We start from the raw sequence: 13,362 nt of genomic DNA, 5'->3' as shown, positions 1-13,362 counted from the left end.
GGAACAGCGACATAGCCCTGCAGGGAAAGAAAGTCTCTTTTTATCATGACCTGTTGGCTGCAGTGCTGCGGAGACGGAGGGACTTAAATGAAGCTAAACAACGCCTCAGGGATATCGGAGCGGAGTACTCCATGCTTTACCCCGCTAAACTTTAGGTGACATTCAATGGCACGAAGAAAACGGTTCTCTCTCCGGCGGAGGCTTTGTCTTTTGTGCCCAGCGTAGCAAGCCAGGACTGATACCATCGCGGACCATATATATATAGTCCATATACTGGTGACTATTCTGTGTCTCATTCATAGTTGAAACGATGGGCACTTTGTCATCTGAGACTTAATGCCAACATATAGTCCACATAACCACTGTTTATCTTTATTTCTTATGAGAGTCGTATCACAGTGCTTAACTTTTATTTAATTATTTTACTTACCATGTAAAAATCTTCCACGGGTGCTTCGGTGGGTCCCTGTCAACTGAGTTACGCCACCTGCTTTATTTGTTTGTGTACTGGTTAACTGGAGTGACCTTTTCTCACTCAATTTAAGTTTTTTATTCTTAATGAGAAACGTGCTGGTTCTCAGGTGCCTTACGGGGCAACAATCCCCCTACAACCTGGGGAGGGACCCCCTCTACGTATTTCTTGTTATGTTGTTTACTGTAAACGTTCCGTGTTTGTGTTCATATTTCATGCTCAGTACTGGCCTGTCACATCAAGTATATCATTATACCAACAAAGTCGATTATGTTAGTTAACCAAATTATACGATGGTACAGAGTGAGGTGCATGGAGTTATATCTTCCATCTTTGTGGGAGATTAATTCATGATATCTACAGGTATGCTGATGCAGTCCAATAAGATAATACTCTGTTCGTTGAATGTAAGGGGCTTACGGGGAAGGTGAAGCAGCGAAAGGTTTATTCTTTACTGAAAAAGGAACGGGTAGATGTGGCCTTATTACAAGAATCACACCTAGATGATAATGAGCATCTCAAACTTAAACATAGCTGGGTTGGTCAAGTTTATTTTTCCTCTTTCACTTCTAGCAGCAGAGGGGTAGTCGTACTGATACATAGAAATCTCCCATTTCAACTTAAGACGTGTGTCAAGGATAAATACGGAAGATTTGTGATTATTAAGGGCATCTTACATGGTGAAGAAATTACCATTATGAATCTGTATTGCCCACCAAATTACTCCCAAGATTTCCTAACTACAGCCTTCTCAGAATTTGAAGAGCTATCCTCAACAATAGCCATAGTTGGAGGAGATTTTAATTGTCTGCTCAATCCCTTAGTCGACAGACATCCACCTCGAAATTCACCTCTGTCAAAGCAGGCTAGTGCTCTCTTGGCCGTTTGTGAATAAATAAATCTTGTTGATGCATGGCAAACCCTTCACCCATCTGATAAAGAGTTCACATTCTATTCACCTCCTCACAAATGCCACACTCGAATTAATTATTTTTTTTATACCTAAACCACTGGTGCAATACGTGGAATCTTGTCTAATTTGCAATATCGTTGTTAGTGATCATGCAGTTGTGCTTCTGAACCTCTCTATTGGTAAAGATTCTGTGAAAAGTAGAAGATGGAGATTTGATTTGCGTTTGCTAAAGGATGAGAAGTTTACTTCTTATCTGAGAACTGAACTTAAAATATTCCTTGCTATAAACTCTCAATCTACCAATGACCCCTCCCTATTGTGGGAAACATCCAAAGCTTATATCAGGGGGGTAATTTTAGCCTACGCAGCTTCAAAAAGGAAAAAACAATTAGAACAACAACTTAATCTTGAAAATGAATTGATGGATATTAAGAGAGCACTCTGATCATCATCAGACCCTTTATTGTTGCAAAGGAAGTGTGCTACACAGGCTGCATTAGAGGCCTTATTAACCCAACAAGCCAAGTGCGCTATTCTCTTTTCGGAGCAAAGGCTTTATGAATATGGTGACAAACCTACTAAGTATTTATCTCACCTAACTAAAGTCAAGACAGATCCACAGGTGATACCTTCAATTATGGATGTGAACGGTGCACGTCATTTTGACAACAAAAATATTAATAACACCTTCAGAGACTTTTACATTAGGTTATATGAAACAGATCAGTCCCTGGGAGCGTCAGAAAAGATGGAATCTTTTCTCGGGGGCCTTAACCTCCCTATTATCTCTGATGCTCAGAGAGATGAGTTAAATGCTCCCATCTCCAGGGAGGAGGCTCTCTTAGCACTCAAAAGCCTACAGTCAGAAAAGCACCAGGGCCTGATGGCCTGAGTTGTGAATTTTATAAAGAGTTAAATGACGTGCTGGTGGACCCTTTCCTGAAGATGCTAGAACACTCTTTTATGTCTGGAAGCCTTCCCCTTTCGCTAAGGCAAGCTGATATCACCCTTATCCTTAAAAAAGGTAAATGTCCTGAAGACTGTGATATAGACCTATTGCCCTTCTAAATCAGGATGTCAAACTATTATCTAAGATTTTAGCAGGAATTGTAGTCACAATATTAGAAGACTCTTGAATATTGTTCATCTCTGTCGAACGCAAGGATTCAACAGTATGGTCATTTCGTTAGATGCGGAGAAGGCCTTCGACCGTGTCGAATGGCTGTATCTGTTTTGCATTCTGGAAAACATGGATGCTCTCGCCGAAGCCATCAGACAGGACCCAGCAATTAGTGGTATAAATGTGGGTGAAGCCCATCACAAGATCTCCCTGTATGCTGATGATGTCTTGCTGTATGTATCTGAGCCTGTGACCACTGCTCTGAGACTTGTAGACGTCATTAATCTGGATCTTTTTCTGGTTATAAAATCAACTTCTCTAAATCCCTAGCCATGCCAATGGGAAGCCTTAGAGACGAAACCAACACTCTCATCTCCATTTCGCTGGTCCATATCAAGTTTAGGACCTACACCGGTGGGCTCCACTTCCCCTGTCCCTCCTCAGCAGAGTCTCTCTCATAAAGATGATGGTTTTGCCAACATTACTGTACCCCTTACAGATGATCCCTGTACAAATATCAGGCAAGGTACAAAAGCTACTTAATGGTTGGTTAAGTGATTTCATTTGGAACAAAAGAAAGCCCAGATTAAAAATGTCAAAGTTGCAGCTTTCTAGTTCGGAAGGAGGTTTAGATGTCCCAAACATCAAATGGTATCAGTTAGCATCTCAACTGAGATTCATAGCAGAATAGGTGAAAGAGGATCCTACTTCTGTTTGGTTGGACCTGGAAAAGTCACAAACATTGGGCTCCTTATTGGGCCTTCTATTCTGTAAGGACTTAAAATCAGCTGGAGGCCTTTGTAACAATAATCCTATAATTTGCAACACTCTGAAGGCATGGTTTACAACACAAAAACTTGAGGGGAGGACAAAGTTAACATCTTTACTGATTCCAATTCAAGGTAACCCTGGTTTCCCACCAGGTATGATAGACACTGGATACAACAGTTGGACGTCACAGGGGATTAAGAAAATGTGTGATTTATTTCAGGGTGCCTCCCTATTGTCTTTTGAACAACTCCAGGCAAAGTACAATCTTCCCAGACATCATTTTTTTCGATACCTTCAAATTTGAGACTTTATAATTAGAAAAAACACTTTTAAAATCAACGCCACTACATCAGCAATAAAGCAGTTACTTCTCCTAGGTCCAACCAAAAAAGCTGTAACTTGATTCTACAGAGTTTTAAGCCAGACTGATGGGGTAAATGTACAGGATGTTTCACAGACATGGCAAAATGAGCTTATGAGCTTATGATATGGAATCATACAAAGAAAATTTCTATGTGTAACCATGCTAGACTGATGCAATTTAAGATCCTACATCGCTTACAAATCTCTCCCAACAGAAGACACAAAATGAAGCTGGAGCTTTCTCCTTTATGCTTGAAATATAAAATCTCAGTGGAGACCTATACTCATTGTGTTTGGTCCTGTCCTAAAATTTACGCATATTGGATAGATGTTCTGCAAGATATGGGAAAAATATTTGGTGGAGCTTTGTCTTTGAACCCTGTTTCTTTGCTACTTGGGCATCCAAGTCAAGATGCAATTGTTGGCACTAGTTCCAGCAGATTGTATGACGTTCTTGCATATGCAGCAAGAAAGAATATTTTTATGTCATGGATAAATGATAAACCTCTTTCTTTTTTTAAAAATATTTTATTTTAAATTTTTTCAGGTTTTATGTAAACAAAGCACAATGACAGAGATGAGAAAAAGAAAGAAAAAAAAGGACAACAACAACAAAATAACACAAAACAACAGAGCTGCCAGACAAAATTAAAAGTGTTTCTTGGATGAATGTAATATTGCTGTTATCTACATGGCCAGGTGTAACAGAAATACAAGTTGCAGTACACTCAATAGCACATCTCTGCAGAAAAGGATTACATGTCTTTAAGATAGTCAATGAATGGACCCCAAATGCTCAGAAAGCGGTTTTGCTTTAGAGTTGTGGAAGCGTATCCTTTCCATCTGGATAATCCCAGTCATTTCGTTGAGCCATTTTCGAAAGCAAGGGGGAGTGGGGGATTTCCTGTCCAGGGGAATCATTTTCTTTGCAGCAACCATGCCTAGCATTAGTGCTTGTTGTATCTCAGGCAAGTACCTGAGAACATTCTCTGAGCACCCAAAGAGTGCCAGCTCTGGGTCAGGGGCAATGTCCAAGTTATAGACCAGACTAAGCCACTGAAATACATCACACCAGAACTTATGCAGTTGAGGACATAACCAAAAAAGATGTGATAACGAACCCTCTGCACCTCCACATCGGTCACACAGTGGAGAAGTGATGGATAGATTCTATGCAGTTTAAGCTTAGAATAGTACAATCGATGAATGACTTTAAATTGAATCAATTTGTATCTAACATTGATAGAACAAGTATGAATTCTAGTCAAAGCTTCGTTCCAGGTATCGTCAGACACCTCAAGCTCCAGCTCATTAGACCAGGCTTCTCTAAGGTGATGAGTGGATGCGGAGGTGGAGAACAAGGACACAAAGCAAGATATTAGGTGGAGTCAGGACGAAGCAGCATGAGATCATAGAATGGGCAACTTGTTGGCATGGTTTCAAAGTTTGGAAATACACCTTTAACATAGTGCCTGATTTGGAGATGTCTAAAGTGATGAGAATTTGGCAAATTAAACTTTGTTGTCAGCTGACCAAATTAAGCCAAATGTTTGTGTACATATACTGTAGGTCTTCGAGGGCCACATGTCCACTCTCTCTCCAGTCTGCAAACACCCTATCTGCCTGGGATGGTAAAAATGAATGGTTATGGCATATAGGAGTGTGTACAGAAGTATTCAACAGCCTGCAAACGCTTCTTATCTGATTCAAGATCCTAAGGGAGTTTCTCAAAAAAAAGTTGTTACCAATAAATTTACAAGGAGACTGTCTTGGAAAAAAGTAAGGTGCAAAGGGAGGAGCCTTGTACCGCTGTGGCTTCAATGTTTAACCACAGGGGAGAGCTGTTAGGAGCCTCACCGGGCTGACCCTGCCGCCAGTACATCAAGGCCCTAGCATAAGCTGCCCAATAATAATTCCTGAATACGGGGAGACCAAACCCCCCCTCCTCTGTAGGCTTTTGCAGGTGTGCTTTAGATATGCGATGCGCCTTGTACCCCCAAATAAAAGGAAAGACAATTGAGTCTAGTTTCTTTAAAAATGCTGAGGTGAGAAAGATCGGCAGACTCTGTAATAAGTATAAAAACCTAGGGAGGGTCACCATCTTGATTGCATTGATATGCCCCACCATGGACAGTGGCAAAGTTCTCCATTTCTCTATGTTGCATTTGAACTTCAGGATCATATCAGCATAGTTAAGTTTAAATAAATGCTTAGGGTCACAGGATATTTTAAGCCCTAGATACATGAAATGATCTTTCCCTAGCGTAAATGGCAGTGCGTCAAGAAAACGTGGGTCTAGACTGTCTGATAGGGGCATGAACTCACTCTTTCCCCAGTTGATTGTATAGCCAGAGAGTTCGCCAAATGAGTTAATGAAGTCAAGCAAAGGGGCAACAGATGCCTCCGGGTCCGAGAGATATAATAATGTAACATCCGCATAAAGGCCCACCCGGCTTTCTATCTCCCTTATCTTAATGCCCTTGATGCCAAGATGACTCCTGATCCCTATCGCAAGGGGCTCCAGGGCCACATCGAAGAGCAGGGGCGACAGTGGGTCACCCTGCCTGACTCCGCGGTGCAACCCAAAAGGCCCAGATTTATCACTATTGGTGAGGATGGAAGATTTTGGGCAGAGGTATAACATCTTGACCCAAGTAATGAAGGAGTCCCCAATTCCAAATCTCCTACGAGCTTCGAACATAAAAGGCCACTCTATTTGGTCAAATGCCTTGGCCGCGTCGAGGGCCAAGACAGCTGCTCTGGAGTCGCCTGATTGGTTGGCATATGTATTGTTCAGAAGCCACCGCACATTACAGAATAAGAATCTACCTGGGATAAACCCTGTTTGGTCAGGATGTATAATTGAAGAGATGTGCCTTCCTAACCTGTTGGCTAGCACCTTCATGATGGACTTCTGGTCAAAATTAAGGAGAGCAATGGGCCTGTAATTCCCAGGCTCGGTGTCTTCCTTGCCTTTTTTTAACAATAGGCATATATTCGCTTCATACAGCGACCCCGGAAATGTTTTGTTCTCAGTGGAGTCCTTGATCATCCTAAGCAAGAGTGGGGCGAGTGTTTCATGAAATGCCTTATAAAACTTGCAGCCAAACCCATCTGGGCCAGCTGCTTTGCCAGAGGGAAATGATTGAATTGCCTCAACTAACTCATCTTCCGTGAAGTCTGAATCAAGTTCGAACCTGGATGACTCATTTAATGTTGGCAGGCTGAGGGAATAAAAAAAAATAGTGAGATCTGTACTAGTTGCTCTAGACTTAGCAGTATATAATTCTGAGTAAAAGTCTTTGAAGCGAGTGTTTATTTCCTTAGGGTTGACCAGCAAGTCTCCTGTTTTGGATTTTATTTTATAAATCGCACGGCTCGCCTGAGCACCCTTCAACTGTCTGGCCAGCAGCCTCTCTGGTCTATCACCTAACTCGAAGTGTTTTTGTTTAATTTTAAGTAGAAGTTTGCCAGTGGTTCCACTAAGAATGTGATTGTATTCATATTTCAACTTCAAAATCTTGTTGTAATCTTCCTGTGACAGGGAGTCCCTATAGGACTGTTCGAGAGTTGGAAGTGCTTCAATTTCGACCAGACGATGGCGCTGTTATATTTTCTTTGACGCTTCAAACGAAATTATATGGCCTCTCATAACTACTTTGAGGGTTTCCCAGAGCGTCGAGTCTGACACATCACCTGTGTCGTTGGTCTCAAGGAACTCCCCCAAGCGCGCAGACATGTAATCCATGAATACTTGATCGGTCAGCAACCATGGATTAAAGCGCCAGCAGTAAGTTTGTTTTGGCAGGGCAAGCATCAGTTTTAAAGATACTGGACTGTGATCTGATATCAATATATTATGATATTTAGTCTGTACAATGTTAGGTATTCATTTTGCATCCACTAAAAAATAATCAATCCTTGTGTATGATTTATGGACATGGGAAAAATAGGAATAGTCCTTGTCTCCAGACGGATAAACTGAATTATCAGATGTGAGATAAGTTTCACTGAAAATAAAAAATAAAGACTCTTTGTTGATTCGTCAGTTTCATCTCTTTCTTCTGTTTCAGCTCATCAACCCAAAAACCTCCAGAACTAAGATGTTCGCAACACCCTCTCCCCCCCCCCTCCAAACACTCGGACAGAACACAACAACATGAACACAAACACAACACCAAGATTGATTTACATTAATTATATACAGTATATACAGTGTGTGTGTGTGTGTGTGTGTGTGTGCGTGTGTGTGTCCCTCAGGTTGTGGCATGTGGACACACAGTGTGCAGCAGGTATGCCCTGTCTCCTTCTCCCAGCAGTATTTTATTGTTGAGAGGTGGTTCAGCTCTTTGGACTCTGAGATTACAGAGTTGAACTTGTTAAAATAAATGTTCCTGGTGTCGTTGAATGTTTTACATTGTAGGAGAAAGTGCATCTCTGTCTCAGCCTCACCTGTCGAGCAGTGACCACATGTTGTGTTGTCTTTTGGTTGCCATGATTGTTTGTGTCTTCCTGTTTGGATTGTCAGTTTGTGGTCACTGAGCCTGTACTTGGTGAGCATCTGTCTCTGCTTCCTATCTCTGACAGTAGAGATGTTCTGCTGACTCATCATGTTTTTAGGGCGAGATAACGTTCTGATGCACTTTGGCTTTTAGTTTCTTCTCTCCAGTGTTGCAGGTTTCTCTACATTGTGTTATAATGTGTTGACTCTGGTTGTGTTGGGAGAGCAGTGTTGTTGTGAAAGAAAAGAAAGTTTCTCAGTGGGTGTTGTGTCCCATGAGGTGCCTCTGGGTCATCAGAGGGCCCCACACTTCACTTCCATACATCAGGATGGGTTTTATTACACTGTTAAATAGTTTTAGCCAAATTGTAACTGGAGGATTGAATTTATATAGTGAGCTTTTGATGCTATAGTCGCCCTGCGTGCCTTTTCTGTGAGGGAGTTTATTGCTTTGTCAAAGCTGCCTGATGAACTGATGGTGATGCCCAGGTAATTATATTCCACTGTATGCTGAAGTGTGGTCCCTCTTACCCTGAAAACATGTTTGGACTCCTGTAACGGGCCTTTTTCTGGAATACCATGACTTTGGTTTTGTCAAGGTTGATATCTACCGCCCAGTTTTGACAGAACGTCTCCAGCAGAGAGAGGTTCTGCTGTAGGCCCTGTTCTGTTGGGGACAGTAGAACCAGGTCATCTGCATACATGAGGAATGTGATGTCTTTGCCTTGTAGATGTAATCCTGGGCTTGAGGACTGTTCAAGAAGAGTGGCCAGTTTATTGATGTAGATGTTGATCAGAGTGGAGACAGGCTGCAGCCTGATGCTCCTTTTCCTTGTTTGAAGAACTCTGTTCTTGTGTTTCCAGTTTTAACAGCACTGGTTGTCAGAATATTTGGATTTGATTAAATCATACATTTTACCCCCAATTCCATATTGGAGAAGTTGTAAAAATAACCCGTTGTGCCAAATTGTGTCAAAAGCCTTTTTTAGATCTACAAAACATGCAGATGTGTTTCCTCTGTGTGGTCTGTGGACATGCTGTTGGATGAGTGTATGCAGAGTGAACATGTGTCAGATGTTTGATGTTCGGGTAAAAAGCCAATTTGGCTTCTAGACAGAATATTATGTTCAGTGAGATAAGAGATTAATCTGGAGTTGAGGATGCTGCAGAAGAGTTTACTCAGGTTGCTGTTAACACAGATGCCCCTGTCACTGCTGGGGTTATACCTGTCTCCATTTTAAATACAGGAGAAATGAGACCTTTATTCCAAACACTGGGGTGATATCCAGAGGCCAACACCATGTTGAAGTGTTTTTGCAGAGCAAGTTGGAGTTTTAAGTTACTGTGTTTCAGCATCTCTGAGTTAACGCTGTCTATACCGCAAGCTTTTCCATTTTTAAGGGTTTTGATTGTGTGCTGTGTTTGTTTAATGGTGACGGGGCGGTCGAGGGCACATCGGTTGTCCTTCACTGTCCTTTCTAGTTCTTTCAGTTTGTCTATTGTTAAAATTTGGTTCTGATTCAGACCGTGACACTCTGGATTTTTATAGAGGTCATCAAAGTAATCTTTCCAGATTTTGCCATTTTGAATTGGGTTGGTCTCTGTACGTGGGTTTCTGTTGATGTTTTTCCATAATTTCCAAAAGGTGTTGTCATTTATGGCTTTTTCAATTTTGTTGAGTTCTCTCTCCATATGATGCATTTTTTTCACACAGAGGAGTTTTTTGTCTTCTTTCAGGGCTTGGACATATTCAAGCCGTCCTAACGGGTCATTTGGGTTCCTGTGTTTCCTGTTTGACAGTTTTCTCAGGTTCTGTCTGGATACAGCACTTTCTTTATCGAACCAGCGCTCTTTTTGTTTCATGCTGGATTTTTTAGTTTGTGAGATTTTTAATTTAGATTCTTTTGCCAAATGAGTAAATATTGTATTTAAGTGATGTGTGGCCAGATTTACATTTTCTCTTTCAGGCTGATATTGGGTGTTGAGAAAAATATCACTCATGTTGTGAATTTGAGCAGAGTCTAGCGCAGCGGTATAGGCAGCAGTGCTCTCCTCTGTCCACTCTCTCTCTCCCTCTCTCTCTCTCTCTCTCTCATAAACAATAACAATAAAATATAAACAACTTAACAATTGAGACATTTATCGATCATCAACATCCAAAAGAAAATCATTGTGATCACAACATATTTACAATATTTCCAGGAGCAGAGTTTGGAGCGGTGGTTTGCTGCTCTGTGGTGTTTCCGTGGTCGTCCCTCAGTCTGTGGCAGGAGGACACATACTCAGCTGCTCGTCTGCAGCACTTTGGTTTCTCACCTAAAACATATTTTAATTTGTCTGCGTCTGGAAGTGTCTCAAATTCCTCACAGTGGTTTTTAAATTTGGGGAAGAAATTTTGTCTAATCTGTTGATATTTGTCACAGCGGAGTAGAAACTGTTGCTCAGTCTCTACTTCTCCCTGTGAGCAGAGCGAGCAGAGTCTGTCCTCCCTGGGAGTCCAGGTCCGTCTGTGTCGGCCAGTTTCCAGAGCCAGACTGTGTCCGCTCAGTCTGTATCTGCTCAGAGTCTGTCTGAGGCTGTGCTCAGGTACGGTGCTCAGGTGTTCTGCCACTGTGTACGGCCTGTTTAAGGCTGAATAACAATCCATTTTGCTTTGGTTCTCTGTGGTGTCTTTCCAGTAGGTGGTGTATTTCTCTTTCTGTCCTTCTATGATTTGGTCGGGCCGGATGGTTTGGGGTCTGTCCTGAGGGTCTGGTGTTGAGGTCGGGGAGCTGAGAGTCAGGGCGAGCTGACTGAGGGGGCTTTTCTCCAAGTTTGTCTCTTGGGATTTTAGTGCTTTGTAGTGGAAACTCTGGGGGTCACTTGATTTTAGGTGGTTGTAGAATTTGATGGCTCTTTTTTCGATTGTGATTTGTAGGGGGTACTGACCCAGTTCTGCTCGGCAGGCGTTATTTGGGATGTGTCTCTGCAGGTGTAATATGTTTCGATTGGGTGATTGTCCCAGTCAGTAAATGTTAATTGTCTGCTGAGCGGGCCCCATATTTCACTGCCATACAGAGCGATGGGTTCTATTACCGATTTAAAGATTTTTAACCACGTTTTAATTGGAATATCTGTTTTGATGTTTCTTTTAATTGCATAAAATGCCCTTCTTGCTTTGTCTCTCAGCTCATTCGCCGCCGTTTGAAAATTACCTGTTGAACTAATATTGAGACCTAAATATGTGTAATTTTTTGCGTGCTCTAATTTGACTTTGTCCAGATAAAATTGATGTTTAAGGCTGTGATTCCCAGACCTCTTCTGGAAAATCAGTATTTTAGTTTTGTTCAGGTTGACAGTCAGAGCCCAGGTGTGACAGAAACTGTGCAGGAGATCCAGGTGTTGTTGCAGGCCTTCTTTGGTAGGGGACAGCAAAACTAGATCATCAACATATAACAAACACTTGATTTCAGTGTTTTCTACGGTGATACCAGGGGACGCAGAGTGCTCCAGGTTTTCAGCCAATTCATTTATATAAATGTTGAACAGAGTAGGAGACAGACTTCATCCCTGTTTGACGCCACGTTTCTGAGGGAAGAAAGTAGTTTGTTGGTTGCCAATTTTCACTGAACATTTGTTGTTTGTATACATTGATTTTATGACATCATATGTTTTTCCTCCAATACCCATTTCAATGAATTTGTACAAAAGGCCGTCATGCCAAATTGAATCAAATGCTTTTTTAAAATCTACAAAGCATGAGAAGATGTTGCCTTTGTTCTGATGTACCTGTTTGTCGATGAGGGTGTGGAGAGTAAAGATGTGGTCTGATGTTCGATATTTTGGGAGAAATCCAATTTGACTTTTGCTCAGAGTATTGTGTTCAGTGGTGAAGTGTAAGATTCTGCTGTTAATAATGCTGCAGAATAGTTTTGCCAGGTTGCTGGACACGCAGATCCCTCTGTAGTTATTTGGGTCAAACTTGTCTCCGTTTTTATATATTGGGGTTATCAGTCCTCGTCCCCCCCCCCCTCTCTCCCCCTCTCTCTCTCTCTCCCTCTCTCTCTCCCTCTCTCAATTTCAATTCAACAAGCTTTATTGGCATGAATGTTTTATACAATATTGCCAAAGCAAACGATTACAGAATAAATAATACATATATAATTAATAATTAATAATTAATAATAATAATAATAATAATAATAAAACAAATAAAGAAATAAAGAAAAGAAGAAAGTAAAGTGTGTGTGTGTGTGTGTGTGTGTGTGTGTGTGTGTGTGTGTGTGTGTGTGTGTCAGTGTGCAGGTAAGTGGAGGAGATCATGTCAGGTGTTGGCAGCTTCTCTTCTTCTGTGGCAGCACTAACGTCTCTTGCTGCGTCTGCAGCAGTGGCTCTTTTCTCTCCCAGCAGATGTTGTATTTGTTCTGTGTCTGAGAGTTTGTGTAAATGTGTGGTTGTGTGTGATGTTGTTGTAGAGTTGTGTTCTGATGTCTGTGTGTGTCACAGTGCAGCAGGAAGTGCTGCTCTGTCTCCACCTGTCTGTGTGGACCGAGCCGACACAGCCGCTCCTCTCTGGGCAGCCACGTCTGTCTGTGCCGGCCGCTCTCCAGGGCCCGGCTGTGGCTGCTGAGTCTGTACGTAGTCAACGTTCTCCTCAGTCTCGGGTCGGTACCAGAGCTCAGGTGTTCTGCCATGGAGTATTGTCTGTTTAGAGCCAGATAGCATTGTTTGCTTTGGGTTTTGGTTGTAGATGTCCAATAGTCGATGTAATTGTCTTTTTCTTTTCTATAACTTGGTGGGGCCGGATCGTGTGAGGGCGGTCTTGGTGTCCGGTGCTGTTGGAGCTGAGCCTCTGGACCAGCTGGCTGAGGGGACTCCTGTCTTTGCTCTCCTCTTGGCATTGTAGGCTTTGTAGTGGTAGGAGCCGGGCTCGCTGGCTTTGAGGTGTTGATCGAGTTTTAAAGCTCTTTTTTGGATCCAACAGGGGAAACTGGCCTAATTCAGCTCTGCCTCCGTTGTTGGGGCTGTTCCTGTGGACTCTGATGCTCCTGCAGATCTCTGTGTGCCGGCTGTCCATTGGGTGTTTGTCCCATTTTTCAAGGTCTTGGTTCATGAGGGCCCCACACTTCACTACCATACAACATAACTGGTTCAATTATCGGTTTATGATGATGATGATTATTATCCACCCCCCCCCCCCCCCCCTCTCAATTCAATTCAATTCAATTCAAAGGAGCTTTATT

The sequence above is a fragment of the Pagrus pagrus genome (assembly GCF_965226575.1).
Source record: "Pagrus pagrus genome assembly, chromosome: 23".
NCBI classification, from domain to species: domain Eukaryota; kingdom Metazoa; phylum Chordata; class Actinopteri; order Spariformes; family Sparidae; genus Pagrus; species Pagrus pagrus.
This window is presented reverse-complemented; position numbering follows the sequence as displayed.